The following is a 24,955-nucleotide window of genomic DNA, read 5'->3' on the forward strand; positions in this document are numbered from 1 at the left end:
AAAACACTCTAAAAAGATTTCCAAGCATTACTTTTCCAAACAAATGAAATGTTACAGAAAAATGTTTGTATGTCAGTAAAGAAAGTAGCATTTTCAGTTATAGACCATTTTTCAGACAAAATAAATAAATAAATAAATAAATGAGTGCTTGCTGTCAGGGATTAGTTAAAAAAAAAAAAAAAAAAAAAACAGATGCAAGTGTGGCATTCAAATGTCAAATCAGCCAAGCATGTCTGATTGAGCTGACAGTAAGGCCTACAGTAACTCAAATAATCGCTTTTTACAATCGTGGTCAGCAGAAAAGCATCTCAGAATGAATAACAGGTCAAACCTTGAGCTGTATTTACTACAACAGCAGAAAATTGCATCGGTTTCCAGTCCGTACAGGATTTCAAGGTTTTTTTGTGATTGTTCCGACCAAAAATGCTTGATTTTTCTGCGACTTTTTAAAAAGTTTGCAATTTGCCGAGAACTTCTTGACGAAATTTCAATCGCACAAAATAGTTTTGCACGGTCATTTGCAGCGATATTTGTTGGTAAATGAGACCTTTTAGCTGTACTCATGTTCACCTCACTTGAATGATAGAGGGCTTTGGCTGACGCGTCTTGACCCGAATGTGTGTTAAATCTGAAAAATTGTTTTGTGGTATATTGTGGAGTTTGCTTAATTTTGCCTTAATTTCTGCAATCGCAAAATTGTGAAATCCTGTCTTTCAGTCAAAAACAGGAATCGGAGGCTGTAGTGGGGACATGCTCGCAGAAACAGGACAAGGTTGGAAAAGGACCAAGCAATGCTTTTTCAATCAACTATCCAGTTTAGATGAACTTGGACCCACTGTAGACTCCACTGTAGTTTCCTGTTCTTTGCTCAGTGAAGATCACGATTTGATGAAGTTAGGATAAGTTGGATGTTGTACATGTAGTAAAACAGACATAAGCTTAAGCCACTTTTTTCCCCACTTTTAGGGATAACCAGAATTTAAAATACCACAACTTTACGTCTATCTAAGGCACATGTAAAAGATAATATAATATTGTTTTATAAAACTATACATAGCAAAAATGTCACAGTGTGAAGGGTTTTTTTTAACAACAACAACAAAAAAAACGAACATAATCAGCCTCTGAAATCACACCGTTTTGAGCTGAACGTGTGAGGTCAAGGCGAAGCAACTGAATTTGTGTTTAATTTGGACAAAGTGGTCTAAAGGAGGATCACTTTAAATGGAGAAACAGTGGCATGATTGCTATCATTAACATCAGGGGGGGCTTTAAAATGCCCTGCTGGATATCAGGGTCACAGCTTCTTTTGTGACAACAAGTGTTTTATTTACTCAAAGCTATGTTACACAACAGATCTTTGTTTAAAGTGCACATGAGAGGAGCAGAGAGATACTCTGAGGGTAAGTGCAGTGTGTTAAGGATCACTGGCTCAGGACTCGGTTTATGTAGTGTTTAGGTAGATAACTAGGGGGAGCCCTTGAAGCATCTCTCTTATTGCTAATGAGTTCTGAAGAGCACAGTGACATCACTCAGCATTTCTTCCTCTTCTCTCTCTGCTCACCTCGGCACTCTGATGTTCACCTACTCCTTATAGCGTTTACTTTCTCCTCTTTTCTTTTCTCTGTGTCCTCCCTTCATTATCATCTCATTTCTTCACCCAGTTTTGTCGTTCATGTCTCATCATCTTCATTTCTCCATGGTTCTCCTCTCCTTTTCTTTTCTCTCGATCCTCATCTCATCTTCTCTCATGCAGTTTCTCTTCTCTGTTGTTCGGATTTCCTGCATTTTCCTTTACAATTTCTCTCAATTCCTTTCTCCATTCTCTCTTAACTTGCTCCTCTCCTGGTTTCCTCCTCTCCTTTTCTCATTCTCTCCTCTCTTCTCCTGGTTTCCTCCTCTCCTATCCTCATTCTCTCCTCTCCTGGTTTCCTCCTCTCCTTTTTTAATTTTCTCCTCTCCTCTCCTTATTTCTCCTTTTGTCTTTTCATTTTTCACCTCCCCTTTGCCCTCTTTATTTCTACCCCCTCTCTTTTTTCCTCCCATCTCCCCTCCTTATTTTCTCCTCTCCTCTCTTCATTTTCAGATCCTTTCTAGTCATTCTCTCCTTTCCTCTGCTCACTTTGTCTTCTCTTATCATCTCATTTTCTCCTCTCTGTTGCTCCTCTCTTTTCTCCTTTCCCCTGCCCTCCTCATTTTCATCTATTACTTTCCCCACTTCTCATTTTTTCATATCCTTTCATTGTTTCTTCCATCTCCTTCCCCTCTTCATTTCCTCCTCTCCTCAATTCTGTCCTGTCCCCTTTCCATTCCTCATATTCTCCCCTCCTTGTTTCTTCTCCACATTTCTGTCCTTTCTCCTTTCCTCTCCTCAGTATCTTCTCTCCTCTGCTCTCCAGCCTTTATGCTCACTCCTTTCTGACAAAAAAAAAATATAGTAAAAGTTTAATAATTTCATTCTTTGTGCATTTCATTGTTTCCCAGTGCCACATGTGAGTATATTGCAGCCCATGTAGTTATATTCTACGGCAAATTTCTAACTTTTGAGGCTGCGGAATCATTGTTTCAGTGACAGTAGCAGAAGATAATGAGCTTCCAAACCAGCTTTAACAAAAACATCACAATGCCTGTGAACACACATCTTCTGTGTGTGATGTGTCATAGCTCTTTAACCTACTCAGTAGAACAGGAAGCATGTATGTGTGTGGGTGTGTTACTGAGACTGTGTCTGGATGAAAGTAAAGGGAACTGGGTTAGACTCATTGCTCAAAAAGATGAGGCAAGTATGAGGTTAAAAAGAGCTCGCTCTCTCTCTCTCTCTCTCTCTCTCTCTCTCTCTCTCTCTCTCTCTCTCTCCGTCTCTCTCTCCTTTACACACATATAGTGTGAGCAGTAGAACAGCAGAAGCGCAGTGGTGGTTTAACGAGCAGAACAGGGGAACATATGGAGCATGAATGCAGCCAGCTTTATTCCTAGCTTCATCATCAGCTTCACTGCTGTAGGCCTTAAGTTCTCTCTCTCTCTCTCTCTCTCTCTCTCTCTCTCTCTCTTCCTCTTCCTCTTTATCTTGCTTTCATTATTTTTGCACCCACACTCAATCACTCAGTGTCTCAACCTCTTTGTCCATTTTTTTTTGTTTTTTTATAATCCAAAAATGAAGAGTGCATTGATTGCCACTTCACATTTCATCAAACATGTTTTTTTTTCCCCCTCCTTTACATCAACTGTGTTTTTAAGACCTTTTTCTATTATACTTTTAATCCAGGAGCAATAAAATTATTTATACTAAGTGTGCATCTTTTGATATATGTGTGGAAGTGTGGATAAAGAAAAAATAACAAATGCATCTTAAAATAGTCATTACTGTTCAGAATCCAGCGTAGTATGATTTGAAGCAAAACTAAGTTATGAAAGCAAAACTAAGTTAGAGCTTCCAGCCCTGCTTCATGTTTTTACATTTTAAACATTGAAAAATTTTCAATTAAAATCAATATTAACTGTTTAGATTTTGTAGTGAACTTTCTGAGACTTTATAATTGAAGTGCCGTATTTCTTTCCTCCTTTCCCCCTGACAGTGTGGCATAATGAAGCTAACCCTTGAAAATTACACCCAAATGTCCATTACACTCATCAACTCAAACATAATTCAATTAAATGTTTTATTAAGTTGTGATGAACAGAGTGAAATGGTTTTCTCTTCACCAAACCAATTTTATAGCCAGTTTTGAAAAACAAGGTTATTACATTTTCATGAAGCAGCGAAATTGGATTTAATGAAGGGAGCTTTCCCATGCAGATGAGCACAGCTCAGGCAGAGAGATAAGAAGATGAGAGAAAAAGGATTAAAAAAAATAAATGGCATAAAAGGAAATTAGTTTCATTTCAACATGCTGTCATTTCTTGCAGTAATTATGCATGATGTCAAGTTTACAGTTCTCAAAACGAGGTCTGGAGAACTGTTATGTGATCGTGTAACTGAACAAGACTAGACTTTCCTTTTTGGAAAGAAAATAAAAACAAAAAAGCAAAATGATCTTAATCTTTCAACAGCTACCAAAAGCAAAGCAATTCATATATAAAGAGGAAAACAATAGATTACTAAGCATAGACAAAGGTAAAATTTTTTAAAAAAGGAAATTAATATGGAAAAATTATTCAGACACCAAATTACCAACTTTGAGACATCTGTGGTAAGATGTAAGTAACTGTTTGCTGTATTATGGTTAAATTTTGGCCCAATCCTGTCAGCAAATCATCTTCAACTCCCCAAGATAATTAGGGTCCCTTTGATGGACTCAGAATTACAAAATCCTCCTTAAATTTCAATTAGATTAAAGTTTATATTGTGCATGTACACACACACACACACACACACACACACACACACACTTAATTTTTTACTGTAATTTAATTCAAAAAGTGGAACTTTCATATATTCTAGATTCATTATATATAAAGTGAAACATTACAAGCTTTTACTGTTTTAATATTGATGATTACGGCTTACAACTCAGAGAAATCAAAAATCCAGTATCTCAAAATATTACAGTAAAGAATTTATAATACTGGAAGGTCAACCTTCTGAAAAGTATGTTGATTTATGCACTCAATACTTGGTCAGGGCTTTAATCCTTTTGCACAAATTACTGCATCAGTGTGATGTGGCATGGAAGCAATCAGCCTGTGGCACTGCTGAGGTGTTCTGGAAGCCCAGGTTGCTTTGATAGCGGCCTTCAGCTCGTCTGTATTGTTGGGTCTGTTGTCTCTCGTAGATTCTCTATGGGGTTCAGGTCAGGCGAGTTGGCTGGCCAATCAAGCACAGTAATACCATGGTCAGCAAACCAGTTACTAGTAGTTTTGGGACTGTGGGCAGGTGACAAGTCCTGCTGGAAAAGGAAATCAGCATCTCCATAAAGCTCGTCAGCAGATGGAAGCATGAAGTGCTCTAAAATCTCCCGGTAGACACTGCATTGACTCTCGACTTGAGAAAACACAGTGGACCAACACCAGCAGATGACATGGCACCACAAATCATGACTGACTGTGGAAACTTCACACTGGACTTCAAGCAACTTGGATTCTGTGCCTCTCCACTCTTCCTCCAGACTCTGGGACCTTGATTTCCAAATGAAATCCAAAATTTACTTTCATCTGAAAATAGGACTTTGGACCACTGTGTACCAGTCCAGTTATTGTTCTCTTTAGCCCAGGCAAGACGGTTCTGACATTGTTTCAGGAATGGCTTGAAACTCAGAATGCGGCACTGTGACATTTCTGTATTATGAATTCTTTATTCTAACATTTTGAGATACTGGATTTTTTATTTATATGAGGTGTAACATGGAATCACGAAGATGTACTTTGGAAACAAAACTGTATGGTACATTCACTTAAAAAAAGAATTACACAATGTAAAACTTCTGCATTTTACTCAGTAAATGTGAAAATCTATTCACTCACATCAGTATTGTATTACAGGTTTGTGAGTGGGTGGGGTCCTGACCAATGACTGGCACTTGCCTGGGACATAATTTTAGGACATTTGGTCTTTTAAGCTCAAGTGCTGCTGCAGGTAATTGTCTAGTATTTTCCCCTCCTTTGAAGCATTTCTGTAATGTAAAAAAAAAAAAAAACTTCTGAAACAGTATTTTCTGCATTTTTCTAACAGCAAATAAAATTAATAAATAAAATAAAAAAAAAATAATAATCACACAGCATGTTTTAGGTATTCAGTGATGGTTTCTATAAGCTGTTCAGATACTGAGACAGTGAAGGGATCTCTTATTAGCAGACATGATAATACAAAAGCTTATAATTAGCTCATAGAAATGCAATGCAGAATACAATAGAGCCAAATCAGTATATATTCACAGACTCATCTATATTGTTTTGCTTTGTTTTTATTATATAAATAAATCAATTGCAAAGTGATTAATGGGTGTTTAGAAGCCAAGAAAAAAGAATAAGTAAATAATATATTTAATTAACTAAAGAAAAATGTATATAGCTTGCAAAGAAACAGAGACAGATATATTAAAGAAAGAGAAATCAAGAGTCTAAAATACTCAACAATCCACACAACCACATAAGAACTTCATGATTTCATTTGTATGAAATCAAACCAAATTCGATCCTTGCATGTACATATTTGTACCAGTTTTTCATGAGATCAGGCTTAGATTACATTTAATGTCTTTAGAGTGTGAACTCTCAAGCATACATGATTAAACAACAGAGTCAGTCAGTAGGATGAACAAGCTTCTTGTCAAGCCTGCTCTGGTGACCTCTGACCTGTTCTGCCTTATCCTACAACTTGATGTGTCTCAGCTGTTACAAGGAGAACCAACTACAAAAACATTTTTTTCTCATTTGTCATGTATCTCTTCAGGAAAGGAGTAGTGCTGACATCTTTGGAGCAGAGAAATCGATATTGCATGCTTGTCCTGTTTACATGATTCATAAATAAAACCACAAGTAGATTGGAAGATATGCCTCCTGGAGGATATATATATATATATATATATATATATATATATATATATATATATATATATATATATATAAAAATGTATACCAACTATATATAAACCAACTAAAGTGTTACATTAGAAGATATTAAGTAACATATTAAGTATACATTGCTTAAAAAAAGATAACTTCCAGATGGATGGATGGGGGGACATCGTTTAAATATCAGTTGCTTACTGAACATACTTGCCCAAAATATAACAAAATAAAATCTTGTAGCCACAGAACTGGAAAAATCAGGAACCCACACTAGTGATTTGGCATACAGATGGTTTACAAATTAACAAAAAAATCAGAAAAGGCCACCATGAGCCACTCGAACAACTTCAATGTATTTTGGCATTGATTGTACTAGGGATTGTAAAAAGACAATCCCTCACTTGTTGTTTTCATTATGATGATGAAGAGTGGTTTCTAACACATCACCCCAAACTTTTTCTTGAAGGTATTCAGTTGGGTTGAGATCCGGTGACTGTGAAGGCCATAAGCTAGGACTTATATAATTTTCATCTTCATCAAACCAATCAGTGAGCCCTTGTACACTGTGGGTGGGGGCGGAGTCATCCTGGAAGAGACCATTTAAGACCATAGATAATGGATAGGTGAGTCTGTTGTTGAGTCCATATATGGAAGTCTTCAAGTAGGGAAAAAAAAAAAAGTCACTGGCATGTACAGTTGCAATCAAAATTTTTCAACCCCCATTGCAAATCAGGTTTATAGTCAAAATGTACAGACTTGGAGCTGTTGCAAATGAACAAATCAAACAAAGACAATTGAAATAGTTCAACACAACGAATGCTTCAAGTGCTTTCACCAAATTCAATGGAAAATGCAACTTACAATGATTTCTCCAGTTTGAATATTATTCAAACCCCTGAATAGAATCCCTCAAACAGCACAAATATGCAACACAGGTAGATAAGAAGTTCGGAAAAGTGCTTCTATAGAGCTGTAAGTAAAGTACGTTTTATTGTCTGTATTACATTGGAATCCCTCTGGGTCAAGGAGTGATAGTGGCTAATCATCAAGAACAAGATACTGGGTAAGAGTTATTTTACTCAGGTAAGCATGTCTGTAGACATTTTTTGATCACCTAGCCAATGTTTACTGTAGTGTGCTGCTAATAATAAACTTTATGCTGAGTTGTATCAGGTTACTTGTATGATTAAATTTTTACATTTATGGAATTTGGCAGGTGCCCTAATCCAGAGCAACTTATATTTATCTCATTTATACAACTGAACAGCTGAGGTTTTAAAGGGCCTTGATCACAGGCCCAGCAGTAACAGCACTGAGATTTGAACTGATGACATTTCATTCAGAACTCCAGCATCTTAACCACTGAGCTACCACTGACCTACTAGGTGGTTTTATTTCTTGTCGTCTGTTATGACTTATGTCACATGGCATCAGCTGTTGGTATCAGAGCATTTTGTATAAGTACACAATACTGTTAACCCATTTAAAACCATTTAAGTCAATTTCTCAGTGATTTCTGAATGGGCAATATTTTAAAGCCCTGACCCCCAAAATGTAATTGCTGCTGTTTATTATTTTCTTACTAAAGTGGGAAAAATGATAACAAATACAACAGTAAAACTTGGTAATCAAATATTGTACAATATAATTTTTAAAATGCTTTTATTTACTTATTTTTAGTTTCATTTGTAGTTTTCTTGTATCTGTTGAATCTGATTCTGGATTGTTAAGAGGAAATAAACAGTATCATACTTGATAACAAATGTGAATTAATCAGTACTTAGCATGATGTCATTTACACAGTGTTAATTGTGACTGTTTGCTTTAATTTCTTACTAACAAATTAAATTAAAGCAAAGCTTTTTTGAATGAGCAATTTTTTTAAGTACCTTAAAAAGACCAAAGGTTGTGCAGTAATAATTAATAATTCGCTTAATGATGATCAAGTAAAGCGTGTGAGTGCTTTCAAGACGGAAAAGTCTTTCTATCCTTCCTAGTTCACCCGTTTGAGCTAAATGTTCAGGAAACATGGGCTAACGGCGCTAATGTTAGACTCTCTAATGAGCCTCAGAAAGCTGTGTTCATGCTCGCAACACCTTGAACATTTACTAATTTACCTCATGCTTTGTTCTTTTCAATCCATATCAGAGGTTCTGTTATTAATAATGTGAAGGCAAGTGTGTTTGATCTTTAGTTGATCATTAAATAGTATCATTAGGAGACATTTTCTTCTGTGTTCACATTTTATGTAATGACCATGTGTGTTCTTAGCTGAACTGCATTGGAACACAATTATGTGACTTCAGCAAGTAAACAGAAATAATAATAAAACAAAGCACAATAACCTTTTATGCTAAGAATATCTAATTACATGTTGAGTGCATTAGTGAGGTGTTGAATGTAGCAAGGGACATGGTTTTGGTCACAGCCTTGAGATCATGGACAGATGGATTGTTATTAGCAGATTTAGCTCAAGATAACTGATGTTTTACATAAAGGAATACAGTAAATACAGTAAATACAGTACTAAATCCACAGAAGTAACTAATAGATGTCTAAAATAACATTAAAAATTTTGCGCAGAACTTATTTAGTTTCCTTTTTTTAATCAGTCTGCAATCATATACCATAAGGAAATAAAAAGCACAGTGACTTAGTGGTTAGCATGTTTGCCTCACACCTCTGGCTTTGGGGGTTCAAAACCCGCCTCCCCCTGTGTGCGTGGAGTTTGTGTGTTTTGCCTGTGCTTCTGGGGTTTCCTTGAGGTACTCTGGTTTTCTTCCCCAGTTCAAAGACATGAGTTGTAGGTTGATTGGCATTTCCAAATTGTCTGTAATATGTGTGCGATTGTGCCCTGTGATTGGCTGGCACCCTGTCCAGGGTGTTCCCCACCTTGTGCCCCAAGTTCCCTGGGATAGGCTCCAGGCTCCTGTGATCCTGCGCAGGATAAGTGATACAGAAGATGGATGAATGTACATTTATTACAAATAAAGAACTAAAATATCAAATTTAAACAGATTTTTTTTTAAAGGAATGTGAGGACGTGATATGCAACGGACAGCCAAATAAACAACAGAATTTTTAGCAAACAAATGAGATATTAATGTGCTCATTCCAATACATTATCATTTTTAACATCTTACACAGGAACCTGTATAATGGATGCTCCACCTGAATGGATTAAAAACATGTGTAATTCTTTATATGTTGAAGTTTTCTATGAGGAGACTTTTTTTTGGAAGGAGTCTCCAGAGTCAGTTCTTTATAACAGTCAGAGGTATAGGTACTATACCTTTAAGTTTTCCAACACAGGAAAATCTGCAGGTCAGGTGTGGACTGGCCTCTGGGAAGTTCGGGAATTTTCCCGGTGGGCCGGTCTTATGAGGTGTTTTTTTCCCCCAACCCTGGCATTATACAGCCTATATACAGATATTCAATAGATCATTTTAGGTCTCAGGTAATCATTACATTAAATCAACTTTGAATTTTTGCTTTCTATACACAGAAACATGAACAGGAAACCCTTTAGGAAAAAAAAAATGTTTCATCGTTTTACATATTAGCTTAACACAAACAATACAAAGGAACAGATTGTGTTTTTTTTTTTATTTTTATTAATGATTCATTGATCGAGAAACATGCCGTGCCAATTCGAATTTGATGTATCAAATTGGGGCCGCTTCACAGCAAATTCCTGGGCTGCTTTTTGTTGCCAGTCTGCCCCTGCTTCAGGCCTGACAGCTTTGCAGTTTCTCTGTAAGATGACACTACATTTACAAGAGTGAGGTAAAAGAGAGGCTGTTGAGAGAATAACTGTTTATGGCTGCTATAATGAAAGTGATAACAGGGACTCACTTGTTTTACGGATGTTCTACAAGATTGTAACTATAAACGTAACTATAAATGGATGAAAAGTATAACGGGTCATTCTTTAATAAATAAAAAAAAATAAATGTTAGTGGTGGCAAAATATTGTGGTATAAGAGGAATAAAACATGTGCTGTTGTCGCTTCACGTAGAGCTGCATCACACCATCCAGACACTGAATTTTATTTTCCTGTAACAGCATGTCCCATTGTGTTTTATTCATTGCATTGAGCAAAGCAGACTATTTCCTGTCATTCATGCTATCCCAAATCAGTGAATACAGGTAATAAAACCAACACTGCTATAAACACAGCCTTTACTTATACACAGTACAATAAAATAATTTTTCTTCACATATCCTAGTTTAAATGGAAGTTTAAGTTTAATGTAATTATTGCACGAACCTTTCTTTTACTCATATTTCTGCATTAGCCGGTTTAACTTTTTGTTTTTGCAAATCTCTAAGCAGAAAGATCCAGAGTTTGCCCGTGTTTGCTCTGATGTTGAAGGCAAGAGGAACAAAGAGTAGCTCATCCATTTAAGCTTTCTTCAATCCTCTAAATCAACGCAGTCACTCCTCAAATATGTCCTACAATATGTACAGACAAAGTCTGTTGGAATCCTTTATGAAGATTAGCACAAATTTAGTACATTAGATAATGAATAACACATGCCATGAGGTATATCGTTAAATACATCTTTTTCTTCTGCAAAACAGAAAAAGCTTCTGTAAAGAATAACAGCCTCTTACTGTAAAGTCTCAAGGTTCTCGGATTTTGTGTCTTATGGTTGATTTTGAAACTCAACAACCCTGAGAATCAATTCAACACTGCAGTTATGAAACTGTAATCTTTTGTTTCTTCTTTACCTTTATCTTTGTGAGGCGAGACATTATATTTATGGATCTAATTCCTGGCAAATGTTCAACTGTTCCAGAGTTTTGAAAATATTATTATGGCTCTGATTCTTCTCAGTGGCCTTTTTCTAAATGTCAGTGAACTGAATTGTGTGAGTCAACAACCATATGTCTCTTTCATGATGAAAGCTGTTCAGTTTTATCTGTGATGCCGGAATAAAAGAGCTTGTACAGTCTACTTCAAACTTCTTATTTGGTCAAAGGCAGCAAGTCCTTATTTAGAATACTTCTTAGTAATGTCAATCATTTTCCTACACACAATTTAAGTGTGTGTGGGGGGGGGGGGGGGGGGGGGGGGGCATTCTTGTTAGAATAATTTCTGATGGAGGAGAAATTAATAGTCTAATAGAAATTAATAGTTAATAGAAATTAATTGTTTGACTAGAAAATATGAATGATTATATATGGAACGTTTATTATATACTATATACACATTTCCGCTTCTAGAACAGTGGTTCTCAAACTTTTTGCAGCCACACACCACTTTAAATGTAGACCTCAAAATCAGATTTATTTAGTTTGTGAACAGAAACTTGTCACATAGTTTATTATCACATAGGCTTATTATTTAAATGTGTACAATACAAATTGTGGTTAATTATCGGCACCAAACAGCTTTTTAGTCCTGAATATTCCACAGAACACATTAGGTTGATGTCTATTTGTTTTTGAGTCATTGAGGTGTAAATGAAAGCCATTCAATTCAAGTGACAATCAGGTGAATAACTATAATACCTCATTCATAAATATAATACTGTAACTTTAATAATGGTGGTTTATGATTTCCGTCACTGTAAGAAAAAAAAAATAATAATAATAAAAAATAATAATAATAATAATACCCCCAAACCCTTGTTTATGCTTCACAGACCCCTGGGGGTCCCCAGATCACACTTGCAGAACCATTGTTCTAGAGTACCAGGAATGGCATGGAATGTCTGAGGAAGTCTGTCCTAAGTTTTAAAGGTGTAAGAGAGGATCTTATTGGGGTAGAAAAGACAACAACTGCCTAACAAGCAAACAAAAAAAAATCTTATTCGACTGTACTGAGGTACTCTAAGTGAAAGACAGAGTGCTATGATGGGGTGAGGGGAATCAATGAAAAACATTTATGGACTCTATTCCAGTGTCTGATTATATTTTGATTGGAAATATATTTTTTCTTTCCGTAGAAGAAAGAATCAAACATGTCATACTGAAAAGACTAAAGAAGCAGCAGGTAAGGGACAAATTTGATTCATTTTTGAAGTTTGGAGCAGCAAAGAGCTGAAAGACTCTAAGTGTTTCCTCATTACCATTTATATTTTCCTGCTTTCTCTGCCTCTGATTAAATCAGGGTGTTCTGAAAAGCACCTGCCAGAGATTTTTAGGTCTCTTTATTCCTCCTCTCTAACAAGACTGAAGACAGAGGAAATGAGATGGAGGTGTTTGTGTGTGTGGGGGTGTGTGTGTGTATGCTGAGAGGAGGGTGTGTGTGGGTGCATCACTCCTTTCTGTGCCCTGTTCTAGCTGAATTAGCTAACTGAAACAATGGCTGTATCTGTTCAAAGGGACAAAGCCTTTCATCTCACCGCAGTGCCGCTTTGCACAATGTGTCGTGATTATGTAGATATGCTGAGTGATTCTCTCTCTGTCTAAACTGACCTGCCTCACCGTGTCACACAAACATACATACATACATACATACATACATGCACACAGGGACTGGAACACATGTTTCATTCAGCAAGAGATCGTCCAGCTACAAAAACAGATGAGAGCTTCGCTGTACATCAGAGTTTAGACTTCCTGCAGAATAACAGCGATGATCTGAGAGCCTGTCAGTCTAGCAGGTGTGAAGAAGCAGAGTGACAGATGAGTACATACTCTTTAATTATAGTCTCACACTAGCAAATGGCTCCTGTTTGACACCAAACCTTGTTAGTTTTAATTGAAAGAAAACTCATTCAACATAAATACTGACATTTTTGAGAAAGTGAGAATTTTATTTGTTCTTGAAAATAGGCAATGCATGCCAAAAAATTTGTTGGATAAAGTATAATTAGTCATCCAATAGCTTTTTGAGTACAAGTACAAAAGAATCCAGTGATAAAACATAGCTGTTATGCAGATTTATATTTCAAAGCAGTTTTGATGATAATTTCCTGTTAAAAAACAAACAAACACAACATACTAGCCACATAACATACTATGCAATACATTCTGCAAAAGGTTCACCTTTCATCTGTGAAGGAAAATTCACATTATGAATAGCATTTTCTGCTTGTTAGTTTGGTGATATATCTAATGTTAGCATGTAGCTTTATCGACAGACCACAACATTTTATGTTTGCTCATATACATGTTTTTAAAGGCATAAAGTAGATGCTGAAGAAGCAAAGTATGTGCAATGATATGCAAAGAATTTATAAATTTCCCTTTGGGGATCAATAAAGTGTTATCTTCTCTTAATTTTTCATGATTCATCCAGTGATGTGAAGCCACTAAATCACCAGGTGCCTCCATAAATACATCCATCTCAGCCACTGTAGAAGTTAATGCATCATACAAGGCAATGTGAGGATGTGATATGCAACAACTAGACAAAGAACAAACGCAAGCAATATTAATATGCTCGGTTTAATACATATAAATGGATTTAAAAATGTGTGTACTTGTTAATTTGGAAATGTTTTCTGTGAGAAGATGTTTATTTTATAGTTTTGGAAGGAGTCTCCAGTGTCAGTGCTTTGTAATAATCAGAGCTAAAGTTGTAACTTTAATTTTTCCAAAACAGAAATGTCTTCAGGACAGAGGTTACACGACAAGGTGCTTTTTTGTCTTAGAAATGGTTTGAGGGTATAACTGTTGATAGCTACGATATAATATATAATATAGTATATAATGTAAATAATTATGGGGACTAACTTGTTTTACAGACATTCAACAACATTAAATGTAACTATTAATAAATCAAAAGTGCAATGTGTCATTCTATAATAAATGAAATATTTTTAGCTTAGGCAAATTGCTGTGGTACAAGAGGAATAAAACACTTCCGGCCATGCTGTAATGCAAACAGTCAATTTTGGGTTGGTAACGGTAAATCTAATCTACACATCTACTTGTGTAAATGTGTGTGTGTGTGTATGGTACCTGATGATGTACAGGCATCACAAATAGGGTGTATTCCTACCTCAAGCCCAGTGTTCCTGGGATAGACCCTGGATCCACCACAACCCTGGATCCAACACACAATCAGTTCACTTTACGGCTCAAAAAACTAACTAACAAATGTTAACATATAACAGTTTGGGTTCCCCACAAGCTGTTGCTGTGATTGAATTGAAATGGCCTAGCTGCTCACAGTCCCACCAATACACTATGCACAGTTCACATGACCGCACAACAGCATTAACCATGGAGTCACAAAATCTGAGCAAAGACATTGTGAAACACAATAATGAAGATCAAGGCCATAACAGCACTCAGAATTAGACTTATAAATTACCAAAATGCACAATAAAAAGTAGAAGCACCAGCATACACAGTGTATTTTTAACTGGATACAGACACACAGAAGTACTATTTATTTATTTTTTTAAATCATAAAGTTACTCTGGGTTATTTTCTTTATTTTCTACACATAACCTTCTAGCAGTTCGGATTCTAGGTGAGATCAGAATTTTCTGCTTTGGCTCAAATCATCAAAGACTATGACACTTAGCTGGTGCCAAAATGGTGATGTAGAAAAAAGGTCTTTCTTAGTCAGGGTCATGGTGGATCTGGAGCGTATCCTGGGAACACTGTGTTGAAGGAATGAAGGCACACACATTAGGTATGTTCGACTTCATGCGGCGACGTGCAGACTGATCGGCAGCTGAACTTGTTTCAGTGCATGCTGGTTAGAATTTTTGTCTGACTTGAGACAGCGCTGAGGCTACGTCACTGTGACGTATGGCACCAAAGTACCATGATAGTGATACGAGAGCAGGCAGCTCCCTCAGCAAGCACAGTTTCTCCAGAGCAGCTGCACGAGCTCTGATGACAACACCACTATTTCACTATTGGCCAGAGTCAACAACAACAATGATGACGTGCTTTTCATGTTTATTCTGACACCTTCAGTTCTACTAAGGCTCACAAATATGTATTTTTTTATAACAGTATAACAGTTTTTATAACTCTTTTCATGTAATCTTAATCTTATATTGTGTCATGTTAATCAAAATAAAACTGATAAAAAAAAACAACATAGACCCCACTGTATTGGTTTTTCAATAATACAGGCTTATGTTGAACTTTCTTCTTGTACATTCAAGCACTGTATTAACTTAACCTATTCAGTGAAAAGTGTTTCTGGTCGCTACATGTAAATTTCAGACATCTGTTTATATGAGGAAATATTACATCTAATCCACTTTGCTGCGATGAAGAAAGCAAACACCACACGAGCATCACTACGGGAAGCAGAAAGTGTCCAACTTCACAGCTTCTTTTTCAACTCGTCCCCCAATTGCAAGTGGAAACTCTCACTAATCGGTTACATCCATCCAACCTCAGCCAAAGTCGAAAACACCTATTAACACCTAGGGCAATTTGATGTATCCAATTCACCTAATGGCATGTTTTTGGGAGGTGGGAGGAAAATGAAGAAACCAAAGTAAGCCCACACAGACACAAGACCTGGACAGGCAGACAGTAACAAAAACTCAGGAGGAAACAGGGACCATGGAACTGTGAGGTAGCAACACTACCTGCACTACCAACACTACAGATTTTATTTTTTTTTTCTTGGATAACAAAGCTAAGTGGAAAGATGCAGCATAAATAAGACAGGGGATCCAAACCACACACACACACACACACACACACACACACACACACACACTGCATGTTATGCTGCCTTTTTCTCCTATGCTTGTCTGTTAAGAGACAGATAGAGAAGAGGCTTTTATTCCAATCATTTCCTTCTCTCGGTTTGGAGCCTTGACAATAATTGTATAATCAGTAATAAAAGTTAGGAGCTTGCTGTTGTAGTGAAGGAGAGAAAGGTGGCAATTTGAACGTCCCTTTGGCCTCCCAAACACACACTGAGACTAATCAAATCTGACAGTGATTCCTCAGCATGCCTCTGATGCTGTTCAACACAAAAATAATTCCCGAACAATTGGATTTAGTCAACCCTGTGCACTCTGCCTCTCTCTCCCAAGATGCTTCCCACCATCATTTTTCACTTTCCTCACTTTCACACACAAACAGCAGGCTTATTCCTCTGAAATAGAGGGAGACGCATAGGCAGAAGAGAGAGGCAGAGTTATATGTTTAAAGAGCTGTGTTTTTAATCATTACTCAGATAAATGTAATTAATCAAGCATATGAATGCACACCTGCTGCCCTGATCCTATGATGATTGCAGAATCATTTGAGATTTACACAGACTTTCCTCATTACAGATCTAACAGAACTGCTGTGAACATCCGTCCATCTATTTTCAATACCACTTATCCTATACAGGGTCGCGGGAAGCCTGAAGCACATCCCAGGAAACTCAGGGTACAAGGCGGAAACACCCTGGAGGGGTGCCAACCCATCGCACGGCACAATCGCATACACATTCATACACCCATTCATACACCACTGAAATGCCAATAAAACCTACAACACATGTCTTTGGACTGGGGGAGGAAACTGAAGTACCCGGAGGTGTGAGGCAAAAGTGATTAATATAAAGAAAATTCTCAACAGTTTACATTAAAATACACTAAACTAGTATTATTTACTGCATTACTTAAGGAATAAAAGCAATTCAGAAGTGTGCTATTATAGGAAAATAATCAATGATGTGTTGGTGTGATGCAGCAGGAAGAAGTTACTGTTACCACCTCAAAGTTTTTTATTCCATGGTATTGGTTATCCTGACACTCTTGTCCGGTTGCCTTGCAGTAGCCGAAGCAGAAGCAGAAGCAGAACAGACGCAGGCGCAGACAGTGCCAAAGAACATACTCCCTGGCCCCACTGCACCCCTGGCAGGCACCCTCTGCCAGTGCCACGCTCTCTGGGACCCACCCTGAGCCTGCTCCAGCCAGCTCGCCACTCCCCACTACGGGAAGACAGCGCCATGCACAGCCTTCACTCAGAGTACTCACACTCTCCCCTTTCCCCTTCCTCCACATACTAAAATAAAAACACTTCCTGTTTTGCATCCACTCCTGCCTCCTGAGTGTTTGTATTCATCCTGCTGCAACCTTGAATTGAAAAATAAATCAACACCTTTTCACCAATCAGAATTGAGAATTCAACAGCGCTGAATAGTGAACTTGTAGGGTAAAAAAAAATAAAATAAAAAATACCGTAATTATTAATCTGTTTGTGTTGGCAATTGGCAAAATTTTAAAGTGAAGCTGAATTGTAATTTTGAACAGTTACACTCACTATTAAGGTTGAAATTCATGATTTTTTAATGTTAAGTACTGCAGTGAATGATGTTCATTTAGTGTACCTTAATGCAAACTACAATGCAAACCCTATAGATAGGGTTTATGGGAAACTTAAAATCACATGCCTTTAGTTAATTTTTAATCAAAGTATCGTTGTCATGTTTGTATTTCATATACAGTACAGTAGTAATAATATTCTTCTCATAGCTTTAATTACACTTCCTCGCTTTCTTCCCTTATTTCTCTTCCTGGTGTCATACCTCGTTCCACTGAGTGAAGAGATATAAGAATTATAAGCAACAAATAGAGGAATCATCAACAAACATATTTGCATATTTGCCAAACAAGATGTTCTCACTCACTGAAACATCACTTTAAAGCGATGTCACTAATTGATGAGTTGCTGCACAGCAATATCTCCTGTCAGTGGGCATAACGGATCTGCGCATATAGAACACGGTGTAATTACACACTGAATTAATATCAATTAAAACAGTTCACGAGTACATTACACACTTATTCAGAAGACTACTCAAACATCTCCTGATTTCACATGATGCTTATTTGGGTTTTATGATCATTCAGAAAATCAGCTTTATGCCAGTGTTATGATGCGAATTATTTTTATACACTGCATTACAACTATCATTAATTTAGTAAATCATGTAATTCTTATTGTTTACATAATAGTTAATTTCAGACCACTAATTTGATTAAACAAGCAGCATCCCAAGAGCACTGATATACAATCTAACACTGCTGGTACATTTCACTGTTCACTGTCTTTGGGAACTATTTTCATTGACTGAGCAAAAAATAAACAAACAAATTATTTGCCCATATTGTGTCTGAAATGTCAATTACTTGATATTAATTTCTCGCTTATAGAACTTTATAGAAAAAAAAAGCAATATCACACTTGCAATCACTCTGTTGTACTGAATACCAGCATGGTCATAATTACCTGCAGCACTCAGCCTGGGGCCAAATCACATCCATGCTGATATTCATTAAAACTGCACTCTTTCTGGTGTGATATTGCATGAATGTCACATGCTACAACAATAGAGTCTTCCTTGTAAGAAGTGTAACCTCACTCGTTCCACTGAGTACATTTAAACAATTGGTACATCCTCAATAACAGTGATTTATTTTCAGGTCATGGTCTTAAGGACATGGGTCCAAGGAGTCAAGAAGGCATCAGTGAAAGGATTGAGGAAAGACCATTTTGACCTGCAAACGTTATAAATAAAAGCAGAAAAATTAATAATATTCTGTTGAACTTTAAGTGCTTAATGTTGCTTAGAAACTGCAAATTACAAGTAAGGGCTAGTTTCTAGCCGCAGGATGCTCTTATACACTTACACATGTAGTAAGTTGACAGGCACACTCACTCGCTGTCCTTTATATCACCTTCATTGTATAACATGCTCAGTAAGAGCTTTCAACTCGCACACTGAGCGTGGTATGAAAATAGCAGTCGAATCAAAGGCCATTATGAAAACATCTCATCTCACTCTCTCACCAAAAGGAGGGAAGTGGCAAATGTCTTATGGTGGATTATTTTGCACTTTTGTGGAACCATGTGCAACAGCACCACAAATGGTTGTGAGAATGCTTACACAAGCTGATTTCTTTCTAGCCCAGATGATAATGTCATACCAAATTATCAACAAATCATCACCGAGTAGCTGAGAAGGTGCTTGTGAAATATTATTACGTATGCTATAATAATGTTCCTCCCATAATACCTTTCGAGGAGAAACTAAAAAGTAGATAGACTATATATAGACTATAGAAAGAACACATTGTTCAATCAAAGTACACATTACACAAAAGGGCAGATGACAGAACCGTATGTGTTTTTTTTTTCTTTCTTTCTTTTAAATTAATGGATGGATTTACAATTTTTTTTTGTGTGTGTAGCATATTTGAATACAGTGGAGCATTACAGACTTGCAGGTCGGGTATTATGCTAAGGCTAAGAAAACAACCACACAAGCCACCTTTACCGAGCCTGTTTCTCTCCAATGCCAGATCCCTAGTGAATAAAATCGACAACTTGGAATTACAACTAGCTGGAAATCGCTACGTTCGTGACTGCTGTGTTTTGATTATTACTGAAACCTGGCTTCATCCAAGGATACCCGATGCTAGCATGCAGCTAGCAGGTCATATTATGCTTCGCTGGGACAGGACTGAGGACTCCGGTAAGAGCAGAGGGGGGGGGCTCTGTATGTATGTGCATGAGAATTGGTGTAACAACGGAACAATGATAGACAAACATTGTTCCCCTGACCTCGAGTACATGTCCTTAAGATGTCGGCCCTTTTTTCTACCGAGAGAGCTAACAGTGGTGATTATCACGGCTGTGTATATTCCACTCGACACCAATGTGAACACGGCGCTCTCTCTCCTGTTGAACACCATAAACAAGCAGCAGAGGGCTTACCCCGACGGTGTTCACATAATTGCAGGAGACTTTAATAAGACGAACTTGAAGACTGTACTCCCGAAATTCTATCAACATGTTAAGTGTTTTACTAGAGGGGAGAACACTCTGGATCATGTTAACTCCAACATTAAGCACGCGTATAGAGCCATACCTCTCCCCCACCTCAGCCAATCAGACCATCTCTCCCTCCTGCTCTCCCCTGCCTACACCCCCCTCAGACGCAGTGTCAAGACCACTATAAAGACTGTTACCACCTGGCCTGATGATGCATTCTGCAAACTACAGGACTGCTTCGAACAGACAGACTGGGATTTGTTTGAACATCAAGAGCTAGAAACATTAACAGGAACGGTACTGGACTACATCAAGTTCTGTATCGGAAATGTGACTGTGGGAAAAAACATCCTGGTTTTCCAAAACCAGAAACCATGGATGACCAAACAGGTCCGCACACTACTCAAAGCCCGCGACGCTGCCTTCAGGTCTGGTAACAGATCTCTGTACAGAGCTGCCCGTGCCAACCTGAAAGGTGGTATTAAGGAAGCTAAGGCGGCCTATAAGAGAAGCATAGAGTCCCACCTGTCCAGCAAAAATAAACGGGAGGTGTGGCAGGGCATACAGAACATCACGAACTACAGAGGCCATGAGGCGACAACAGGAGACCTGAGTGCGATTCTGGAAGAAGAGCTAAATTGCTTCTTTGCTCGCTTTGACATCACAGCAACAGCACTCATCTGCTCCAGCCCCACCTCCACCCTCATCTGGCCCCCGTACCAGTCCTGCCCTGCCTCCATCCCCTTCTGGTTCCTGCACCACTCTACTTACTGTGAGGGAACACGATGTTAGACGGATGTTTCTGGCAGTGAACCCCAGGAAGGCTGCTGGCCCAGACGGTGTACCTGGTAACGTGCTCAGATCATGTGCCCACCAGCTTGCCCACATCTTTACCAGAATTTTCAATCTCTCCCTGGCCCAAGCAGTCATCCCGTCCTGCCTAAAATCAGCCACAATCATTCCAGTGCCAAAGAAGTCGCCCACCACTAGCCTGAATGATTATCGTCCTGTAGCCCTCACTCCAGTTATCATGAAGTGCTTTGAGAGATTGGTTCTTCAGCACATCAAGGACTACCTCCCCCCAGATTTCGATCCTTTTCAATTTGCTTATCGTGCAAACAGATCCACAGAGGATGCTATCGCCGTAGCTGTCCACTACGTGTTGAGACATCTAGAGCAGCAACAGAACTACGTCCGGATGCTTTTTGTGGATTACAGTTTGGCTTTTAATACAATAATTCCGGACACCAAATTGGTCACCCTTGGCCTCCCCCGCCTCACGTGTGCCTGGATAAAGGACTTTCTCACCAACCGGTCCCAGACAGTGAGACTCGGACCCCACCTCTCCTCCACTCGCACGTTGAGCACAGGTTCTCCACAGGGCTGTGTGTTGAGCCCCCTCCTGTACTGTCTCTACACATATGACTGTAGACCAGTCTACAACAATAATCTTATCATCAAGTTTGCTGACGACACCACAGTGGTCAGACTTATCTCAAAAGGAGAGGAGGCAGCCTACAGAGAGGAAGTCCTAAACTTGGCAGCCTGGTGTTCAAAGAACAATCTGACTCTAAACACCAAGAAAACCAAGGAACTTATTGTAGACTTCAGAAAACACAACACGGAGCTGGCCCCCCTCTTCATTAATGGTGAGTGTGTGGAGAAGGTCCACACCGTCCGGTTTCTTGGCGTCCTTATCTCTGCAAACATCTCCTGGACGGACAACATCACAGCGGTTATCAAGAAGGCTCAAACGCGGCTACACTTCCTGAGGGTTCTCAGGAAGTACAATCTGGACTCCAATCTGCTGCTGATCTTCTACCGCTCGTCCGTCGAGAGCCTGCTGACATACTGTATCACGGTGTGGTATGGTAGCTGCACCGCAGCAGACAGGGAGAGGCTTCAGAGGGTAGTAAGAGCAGCACAGAAGATCATTGGCTGCCCTCTCCCTCCCTGATGGATATTTACACTTCCCGTTGCCTCAGCAGAGGAAAAACCATCACTAAGGACAGTTCTCACCCTGGCTTTGATCTGTTCAATCTGTTGCCCTCAGGGAGACGTTACAGGTGCATCAAAACAAGGACTAGTAGATTTAGGAATAGTTTCTTCCCGAAAGCTATTACCATGATAAACAAACACATGTACTGAGTCCACAGCATATGTATATAGTGTCTCAAAACTGTGCATTTCATAGTACCTCCCCCAACCACCCCAATATCTATCTTGCATATCTTGTATATCTTGTTTATTTATTTTGTTTATTTATCTTGTTTATTTATCTGTGTATTATCTGTTTATTCTTCTTGTGTATTGAATGTACATGTTTGCACGGAACAAAAAGGAGTGGCTCTTAATTTCATTGTACATATGTATAGTGACAATAAAAGGCATTCATTCATTCATTCATTGAAAAGTTTGTCTCACATAATTTTTACTATGCCATCAATACGACTACATGAGATAATGCATTCCTCAACCTTAATAGTTTCTCCAAAATGTTCTATATATTTTAAAATGGATGTGTTTAAAAATGTTTTTAATTATAGAACTTGCTTTTTTCCTCATATTTATTGTCACTGTCTTGTTTTGGAAAGGAAGAGAATCTCAAACGTGATATAAAGCTGCATTATATCTGGCAGCGGAACAGTAATAATAATATTCTGTCACACACACACACACACACACACACACACACACACACACACACACACACACACACACACACACACACACACACACACACACACACACACACACACACACACACACACACACACACACCACAAGTTGGATTGCCTTACAGCTTGCCAGCAGACAATAATAGAAAAAAGTCAAAAAGTTTCTCTTTTCTGCTTGTAGCACCTCAAATGTCAGATCTTAGCTCAGTGTGATACTTGCGATGCACAGCAATTCCCACTGTGCAAGCTGGCAGGCTTCAGACCTCTGAACTGAGCCCAGTTTTCTTGATTACAATAATCATCTCACAATTTTGGAAAACGAATACAATAAAGTCTTCTGCATCTGCAAGCCAATTTTCAACTTCAATATGTGTCAATTATAGGGGCTAAACAAAATATCAGAAACCCACAATAATTATTAGGTCGTTTATAAGCATTGATTTAAATGTCAAAGATGTGTAATACTGAATTGTCATAGATTACACCTCTTTTTCACTGAAGACATTTACGCATGACCAGAGAGGTTGGAGTCACAGGATTGTCCTGCTTAAGTAGGCTGAGCCGATTTACTGCATTCTCCACAGATACGGGCAACACTGAGAGGACTTGGGCTGCTAAAAATGGTGTTTTGCTGAAATATGAGATGGCCTGGAGAGGGATTGGATCAGCCATGAAATGGCTGAATAATGGAATGAGAGATGAGTGAAACTCACACAGATGGCTTGTTGAAGAAGTTCTCGAGTGGTGCTTCCTCCTAGAGCCGGACTACGTTTAACGTCACATCATAACCATACACATGACCAGAAAGAGGACACCAACTCTATAACGCTCTATGACTCAACCATGGAATACAGTAATCCTTGTTTCCCCCAAGTGCCTTGCTTCATAGTTTCCTGGCCTTGACCCTCACCAGTTTGCCTCTCTTATGTTGATGGAATATTCATAATTGATGTTGCACCTTGTTGGATTTCCATGTATCTCAGGAATCTCAGATTATGCCTTTCAGATCTTCCGTCATGCCTTCCAGCCTGTTCTACAATTACTTCTATTAACTTTTAGTTCTATGCTTAGAAAGTGTGGTTCTCCTCAGAGAGTTTCAGATCGATCTGGGGAACCTTAATGAACACACACTAACACATGCAAGCTCAAATAGATATCCGAGTTTATTCATGCAAACCAAGAATATTTATACACATTGATAACAAGTAGTGCGTGGATGGTTTCTACTGGTGCAGGGGCCAGACAGATTTAGACAAAACACTCAGTACCCAGGGTCATACTACAAAATAAGTCTACTATAATAAAGTTGGCAGGTGATCAGCTTATTCAAAGAGGTAATTAAATGTATACATTCATCATAGGTATTTGATAGCAGTTCATAATATAAGAGAGTACATGATATAAGAGAATTTCCTTTCACACCTACATGTTAGCTATGACTATGGCTAATCTTGGATTGCACAAGTATTATTCTGAGTTTATGCACTTTTGGCCTGCCTATTCTCCCTGCATGTTACAGTTAAATAGGATTGGCAGAGGCTTGCATCTATTCTAAACTTGCAACAGTTTAGAATAACATCTTGTCATCATGGTGGCTTAGTGGTTAGCACGTTCGCCTCACACCTCCAGGGCCGGGGGTTCGATTCCCACCGTGGCCCTGTGTGTGTGGAGTTTGCATGTTCTCCCCATGTTGCGGGGGTTTCCTCCCCCAGTTCAAAGACATGCATGGTAGGCTGATTGGTGAGTCTAAAGTGTCCGTATTGTATGAATGGGTATGTGATTGTGACCTGTGATGGACTGGCACCCTGTCTAGGGTGTACCCTGCTTTGTGCCCGATGCTCCCTGGGATAGGCTCCAGGTTCCCTGTGACCCTATAAAGGATTAAGCAGTATAGAAGATGGATGGATGGACATATGATTGCAATTGATAATTACTACACTTGGAAAATAGATAATAATCTACAGAATCGTCTTTCTCATTTTGTTGAAGAACATTCTTATCCTTCTTACTTATTAATTTGTTTTATTTTGTATTCAAGTGGGTGAAATGGGCTTCCATG

This window comes from Ictalurus punctatus, chromosome 5, assembly GCF_001660625.3.
Source record: "Ictalurus punctatus breed USDA103 chromosome 5, Coco_2.0, whole genome shotgun sequence".
In the NCBI taxonomy this organism is placed as follows: domain Eukaryota; kingdom Metazoa; phylum Chordata; class Actinopteri; order Siluriformes; family Ictaluridae; genus Ictalurus; species Ictalurus punctatus.